The following is a 7,413-nucleotide window of genomic DNA, read 5'->3' as shown; positions in this document are numbered from 1 at the left end:
CCTAAAGTTAACTCTTATCATGTCCCTGGGATACACAACCCACGCTATCTGGGACTCTAGGCATAAACAAATTGGTGGAACGAAGGGAAAAAAAAAAAGATATATATATATCAAAAAGATATTTTAAATGTCAAGTGGAAAGCTATATCTGTCTAGGTATAATTATCTATGACTCAATGTATGTCTTGGTTTTTGGATAATATGAAATTAATGAGCTCTATTTAAATTCAAGTTCACGTGAACTGAAAAAATTCAACATTAAATAAAATGTTTAAATATAATTTAAATCGCTGAAGAAGGCTTTCTTGTCTCTTCTTGCTATTCTCGGAAACTCTGCATTTAGATGCCTATATCTTTCCTCTTCTCCTTTGCTTTTTGCCTCTCTTCTCTTCACAGTTATATGTAAGGCCTCCCCAGACAGCCATTTTGCTTTTTTGAATTTCTTTTCCATGGGGATGATCTTGATCCCTGTCTCCTGCACAATGTCACAAACTTCATTGCATAGTTCATCAGGCACTCTATCTATCAGATGTCGGCCCTTAAATCTATTTCTCACTTCCACTGTATAATCATAAGGGATTTGATTTAGGTCATACCTGAATGGTCTCACGGCTTTCCCTACTTTCTTCAATTTAAGTCTGAATTTGGTAATAAGGAGTTCATGATCTGAGCCACAGTCAGCTCCTGGTCTTGTTTCTGTTGACTGTTTAGAGCTTGTCCATCTTCGGCAGCATAGAATATAATCAATCTGATTTCAGTGTTGACCATCTGGTGATGTCCATGTATAGAGTCTTCTCTTGTGTTGTTGGAAGAGGGTGTTTGCTATGACCAGTGCATTGTCTTGGCAAAACTCTATTAGTCTTTGCTCTGCTTCATTCCACATTCAAAGGCCAAATTTGCTTGTTACTCCTGGTGTTTCTTGACTTCCTACATTTGCATTCCAGTCCCCTATAATGAAAAGGACATCTTTTTGGGTGTTAGTTCTAAAAGATCTTGTGGGTCTTCATAGAACTGTTCAACTTCAGCTTCTTCAGCACTACTGGTTGGGGCATAGACTTGGATAACTGTGATATTGAATGGTTTGCCTTGGAGACGAACAGAGATCATTCTGTCATTTCTGAGATTGAATCCAAGTACTGCATTTCGGACTCTTTTGTTGACCATGATGGCTACTCCATTTCTTTTGAGGCATTTCTGCCCGCAGTAGTAGATATAATGGTCATCTGAGTTAAATTCACCCATTCCAGTCCATTTTAGTTCGCTGATTCCTACAATGTCGACGTTCACCGTTGCCATCTCTTGTTTGACCACTTCCAATTTGCCTTGATTCATGGACCTGACATTCCAGGTTCCTATGCAATATTGCTCTTTACAGAAAGAAGCATCGGACCTTGCTTCTTTCACCAGTCACACCCACAGCTGGGTATTGTTTTTGATTTGGCTCCATCCCTTCATTCTTTCTAGAGTTATTTCTCCACTGATCTCCAGTAGCATATTGGGCACCTACTGACCTGGGGAGTTCCTCTTTCAGTATCCTATCATTTTGCCTTTTCATACTGTTCATGGGGTTCTCAAGGCAAGAATACTGAAGTGGCTTGCCATTCCCTTTTCCAGTGGACCACATTCTTCAGCAATCAATGCAAAGAAATAGAGGAAAACAACAGAATGGGAAAGACTAGAGATTTCTTCAAGAAAATTAGAGATACCAAGGGAACATTTCATGCAAAGATGGGCTCGATAAAGGACAGAAATGGTATGACCCTATCAGAAACAGAAGATATTAAGAAGAGGTGGCAAGAATACACAGAAGAACTATACAAAAAATGTCTTCATGACCCAGATAGTCATGATGATGTGATCTTTAATCTAGAACCAGACATCTTGGAATGTGAAGTCAAGTGGGCCTTAGAAAGCATCACTACGATCAAAGCTAGTGGAGGTGATGGAATTTCAACTGAGCTGTTTCAAATCCTGAAAGATGATGCTCTGAAAGTGCTACACTCAATATGCCAGCAAATTTGGAAAACTCAGCAATGCCCACAGGACTCGAAAAGGTCAGTTTTCATTCCAATCCCAAAGAAAGGCAATGCCAAAGAATGCTCAAACTACTGCACAACTGCACTCATCTTACATGCTAGTAAAGTAATGCTCAAAATTCTCCAAGCCAGGCTTCAGCAATATGTGAACCGTGAACTCCCGGACGTTCAAGCTGGTTTTAGAAAAGGCAGAGGAACCAGAGATCAAATTGCCAACATCCGCTGGATCATGGAAACAGCAAGAGAGTTCCAGAGAAACATCTATTTCTGCTTTATTGAGTATGCCAAAGCTTTTACTATGTGGATCGCAGAAACTGTGGAAAAGTCTGAAAGAGATGGGAATACCAGACCACCTGACCTGCCTCTTAAGATATCTGTATGCAGGTCAGGAAGCAACAGTTAGAACTGGACATGGAACAACAGACTGGTTCCAAATAGGAAAAGGAGTACATCAAGGCTGTATATTGTCACCCTGCTTATTTAACTTATATGCAGAGTACATCATGAGAAACGCTGGACTGGAAGCAACACAAGCTGGAATCAAGAGTGCCGGGAGAAATATCAATAACCTCAGATATGCAGATGACACCACCCTCATGGCAGAAAGTGAAGAGGAGCTAAAAAGCCTCTTGATGAAAGTGAAAGAGGAGAGTAAAAAAGTTGGCCTAAAGCTCAACATTCAGAAAAAGAAGATCATGGCATCCGGTCCCATCACTTAATGGGAAATAGATGGGGAAACAGTGTCAGACTTTATTTTTGGGGGCTCCAGAATCACTGCAGATGGTGACTGCAGCCATGAAATTAAAAGACGCTTACTCCTTGGAAGAAAAGTTATGAGCAACCTAGATAGCATATTGAAAAGCAGAGACATTACTTGCCAACTAAGGTCTGTCTAGTCAAGGCTATGGTTTTTCCTGTGGTAATGTATGGATGTGAGAGTTGGACTGTGAAGAAGGCTAAGTGCCAAAGAATTGATGCTTTTGAACTGTGGTGTTGGAGAAAACTCTTGAGAGTCCCTTGGACTGCAAGGAGATCCAATCAGTCCATTCTGAAGGAGATCAACCCTGGGATTTCTTTGGAAGGAATGATGCTAAAGCTGAAACTCCAGTACTTTGGCCACCTCATGAGAAGAGTTGACTCATTGGAAAAAACTCTGATGCTGGGAGGGATTGGGGGCAGGAGGAGAAGGGGACGACCAAGGATGAGATGGCTGGATGGCATCACAGACTCGATGGACGTGAGTCTGAGTGAACTCCGGGGGATAGTGATGAACAGGGAGGCCTGGCGTGCTGTGATTCATGGGGTCGCAAAGAGTCAGACATGACTGAGCGACTGAACTGAACTGAACTGATAATTTAAATATAATTGTTTGCTAATCTAATTAAGACATGTCTTAAATCATCATTATATAATGCTTTTATTGTGCCTAGATTTAAGGTAAACTGTTTGCCAACATAAAAGTAACTCTTTACATATACACACATACATATATATATGCATATATATATAAGGGAGATGAAATCTTTTAGATAAACTCTAATAAAAATAATTATATTTTCAAAATCTCTACCTAAAATAATGCCTTAGGATTGGGTTAACTTAAATTCATAAAATTGTACTAAATGAAATAATAAAAGTTTATTAAATAGCTAGGTCAGTTCCAATAAAGTAAGATTTTTAAACATTAATTACTGAACACTAACTTCCTCTTAGAAAAAGTTTTTCTTACCGAAAAACTAAAGAGATTTTAGACTATTAATATATAAATACATATATTTATATAAAAATAAATATATATTACAATATATAATAAATATATTCACCAAAATAAAATGCTAATATACAAGACACTTCATAGTTGCTAAGGAGAAGATGTATGCTGTTAATAAAAAGGGAAGAACTGGCAAATAAAATGATGAATACAAACATATAAAAAAGGTTTCTGAGAAATGAAAGAGAATTTTATGGCAAATGGATGGAACTCATTACTCTGAACTCTCTTCCTCTTCCTTCTTACATGTCTCGATTATACAAATTCTTCCCTTATATAGGCCACAGCTCTCCAAGATGAAACTACATGACATATTATAACCCACCTGTTAGCTTACTTTGCAATGAGAACACCTAAGTCTATAAAAACTGACAATGGCCCTGCCTGTGTTTCTAAGCAGTTCAAACAATTTTTACATTCATTCTCTACTAAACATATTAGAGACACTTCTTATAATCCACAAACACAAGACACAGTTTAACAAACACATTACACACTGAAACTACAAACAAAAAATTAAATAAAGGGGAAAACACAGGAACACTTTTATCTTCCTTATCCAGAGCAGACTTTACTAGATTCCAACTCAATATATTCTTTAAGTGTATAACTATTGTTAACATAGCTTTATTTGTTTTAATTTTTTTAAACTTACCGCAAGGAGGTATCTTGACATGAGCAGAAAGACATTTCGAGGAACTGAAGGACTCTTCTCTTCCTCTGCCCATTTGGTACCAAGATAGATTGAATAAACAATGGAAATCTGGGAAATTAATCTTATAGGGAAAGGGGTATGCTTGTATTTCCCCAGATGCATCCAACAAACTCACATGGCTTCCTCTTTGGAAGATCCGACCCAAGGGGGCCCCTGGCCTTCAACACAGAAACAAGACAACAAAAACCCCAGGAGGAAGAAATGCCAATATAGGCCATGGTGGCTCTAAAGATCTCCAGAAAGCACCGCCCTTGGTGGCATCAACCTTATGATCTCCCCTCTTGGGGATAAATAAAAACCCTTACTCATCAATCTGAAAATCCAGTTTCTCAATAGAGAATGCCTCAGAGTCCTGAAAATATTTTTGTTGCTCTGCTTGCTTGTACCTGCCCCCCAATCAGGCTGAACTAATCAATCAATCACACTTACTGGGCTGACATACACAACCCCCCTTTACTTCAGGTTGTAGAATGGACAGAGAAAGGACCAATCGTATTAACCAATGACTCCATACATATGCCTTTTCCTTGGACCCTTAAAGGGCTCTCACACCCTGAAGAAGAAGGGAAACTAATATTTCTCTAGGTTATGAAGTCCTTCTTTTGGGTATGGGACCAGGAAAACTATGCATAAATGATAGCAGACAAACTTGGGCTTTTACCCTGCCTCCAAAAGAGGACTTTCATACACTGCTTAGATTCTTTATGCCCTTTCTTTGTCCGTGAACCATGTTTATACTACTGAAACTTTAGGGAAAGAGTTAGGGAAAAAACAAAGAACACTATGCAAAGGGTTTACTAATAAGAACTTTAAATATACTCTGGTTCGTTGGGACAAATGTCAGGCCAAATCAGGAAAATTAATGTTTGTGGCTAATCATACAGTTGTCGATTGGGGACCCCATGGTATGTGATTATCTAACTGCTCAGATGATATTAACAGCACTGTATGTGATTATGCTACTCAAGTAGCATAGAAGGTTAGTAACACTATAATGGAACATTACCATGACAAAGGACTTCTTGGGTGGCTTGACAGTGGAATGGCACCCACCTCGTCCTCGAATCGTCCTCGATAAACAGATTGGGCCTGAACATTGGGACACCTGGAAACTTGCTGCGAGCACCGAAGAACGTGGAACTTGGACTGGACAGTTCACAGGGACCAGTCATAGTCATAGTAACTATTTCTTTCGTAATAATCAATCATATTTCATACAAGCTTGTCTTCCCCCTTCCTTTTGTTCTAGCTATAGGAAGTTTACAATTCAATAAGACTTTTAAGTTCTGTAACTTGTACAAATTGCAAAATCATATACTTGTCTTAACTCCTGTTTCCTTAAGAAATGAATCCCTTTTGATTCTTTGATCTTGATGTAGTCAGTGGTTACCAATAAATCTCCAGCGGCCCTGGGAAGAAGGCCCCATGGCTGGACTTGCTTCCCGGTTACTTACTAAACTGCTCCAGTGATCGAGACGATTCATTCGATGGCAGATTCTTGGTACTTTGGGATTAATAGCTACTTGCACCACTGCTGCCGAATGGGCACTGCTTTACAAACCTCAATTCAAACACATAATTTTATCCAAAACTGAACTAAAGATGCTCATACTATGTGGGCCACTCAGATTCAGGTAGATGAGGATATTCATGATGAAATACAGGAATTAAAAACAGTCATCAAATGGGTAGGAGATCAATGAATAAATATACAAAAACAGGTGATACTAAAGTGTGACTGGAATTCTACTCAATTTTGTGTTCAGTTCAGTTCAGTTGCTCAGTCATGACCTACTCTTTGCGACCCCATGAATCGCAGCACGCCAGGCCTCCCTGTCTATCACCATCTCCCGGAGTTCACTCAGACTCACGTCCATCCAGTCAGTGATGCCATCCAGCCATCCCATCCTCTGTCGTCCCCTTCTCCTCATGCCCTCAATCCCTCCCAGCATCAAAGTCTTTTCCAGTGAGTCAACTCTTTGCATGAGGTGGCCAAAGTACTGGAGTTTCAGGTTCAGCATCATTCCTTCCAAAGAAATCCCAGGGATGATCTCCTTCAGAATGGACTGGTTGGATCCCCTTGCAGTCCAAGGGACTATCAAGAATCTTCTCCAACACGACGGTTAAAAGCATCAATTCTTCGGCGCTTAGCCTTCTTCACAGTCCAACTCTCACATCCAGACATGACCACAGGAAAAACCATAGCCTTGACTAGACAGACCTTTGTTGGCAAAGTAATGTCTCTGCTTTTCAATATGCTATCTAGGTTGGTCATAACTTTTCTTCCAAGGAGTAAGTGTCTTTTAATTTCATGGCTGCAGTCACCATCTGCAGTGATTCTGGAGTCCCCAAAAATAAAGTCTGACACTGTTTCCCGTTTCCCCATCTATTTCCAATGAAGTAATGGGACCGGATGCCATGATCTTCGTTTTCTGAATGTTGAGCTTTAAGCCAACTTTTTCACTCTCCGCTTTCACTTTCATCAAGAGGCTTTTTAGTTCCTCTTCACTTTCTGCCATAAGGGTGGTGTCATCTGCATATCTGAGGTTATTGATATTTCTCCCGTCAATCTTGATTCCAGCTTGTGCTTCTTCCATTCCAGCGTTTCTCATGATGTACTCTGCATAACAGTTAACTAAGCAGGGTGACAATATACAGCCTTGACATACTCTTTCTCCTATTTGGAACTGGTCTGTTGTTCCATGTCCATTTCTAACTGTTGCTTCCTGACCTGCATACAGATTTCTCAAGAGGCAAGTCAGGTAGTCTGGTATTTCCATCCCTTTCAGAATTTTCCACAGTTTATTGTGATCCACAGAGTCAAAGGCTTTGGCATAGTCAATAAAGCAGAAATAGATGTTTTTCTGGAACAGAACACTCTTGCTGTTTCC

This window comes from Ovis canadensis, chromosome 14 (genome assembly GCF_042477335.2).
Source record: "Ovis canadensis isolate MfBH-ARS-UI-01 breed Bighorn chromosome 14, ARS-UI_OviCan_v2, whole genome shotgun sequence".
Lineage (NCBI taxonomy): Eukaryota > Metazoa > Chordata > Mammalia > Artiodactyla > Bovidae > Ovis > Ovis canadensis.
Note: the sequence above shows the minus strand (reverse complement) of the source record.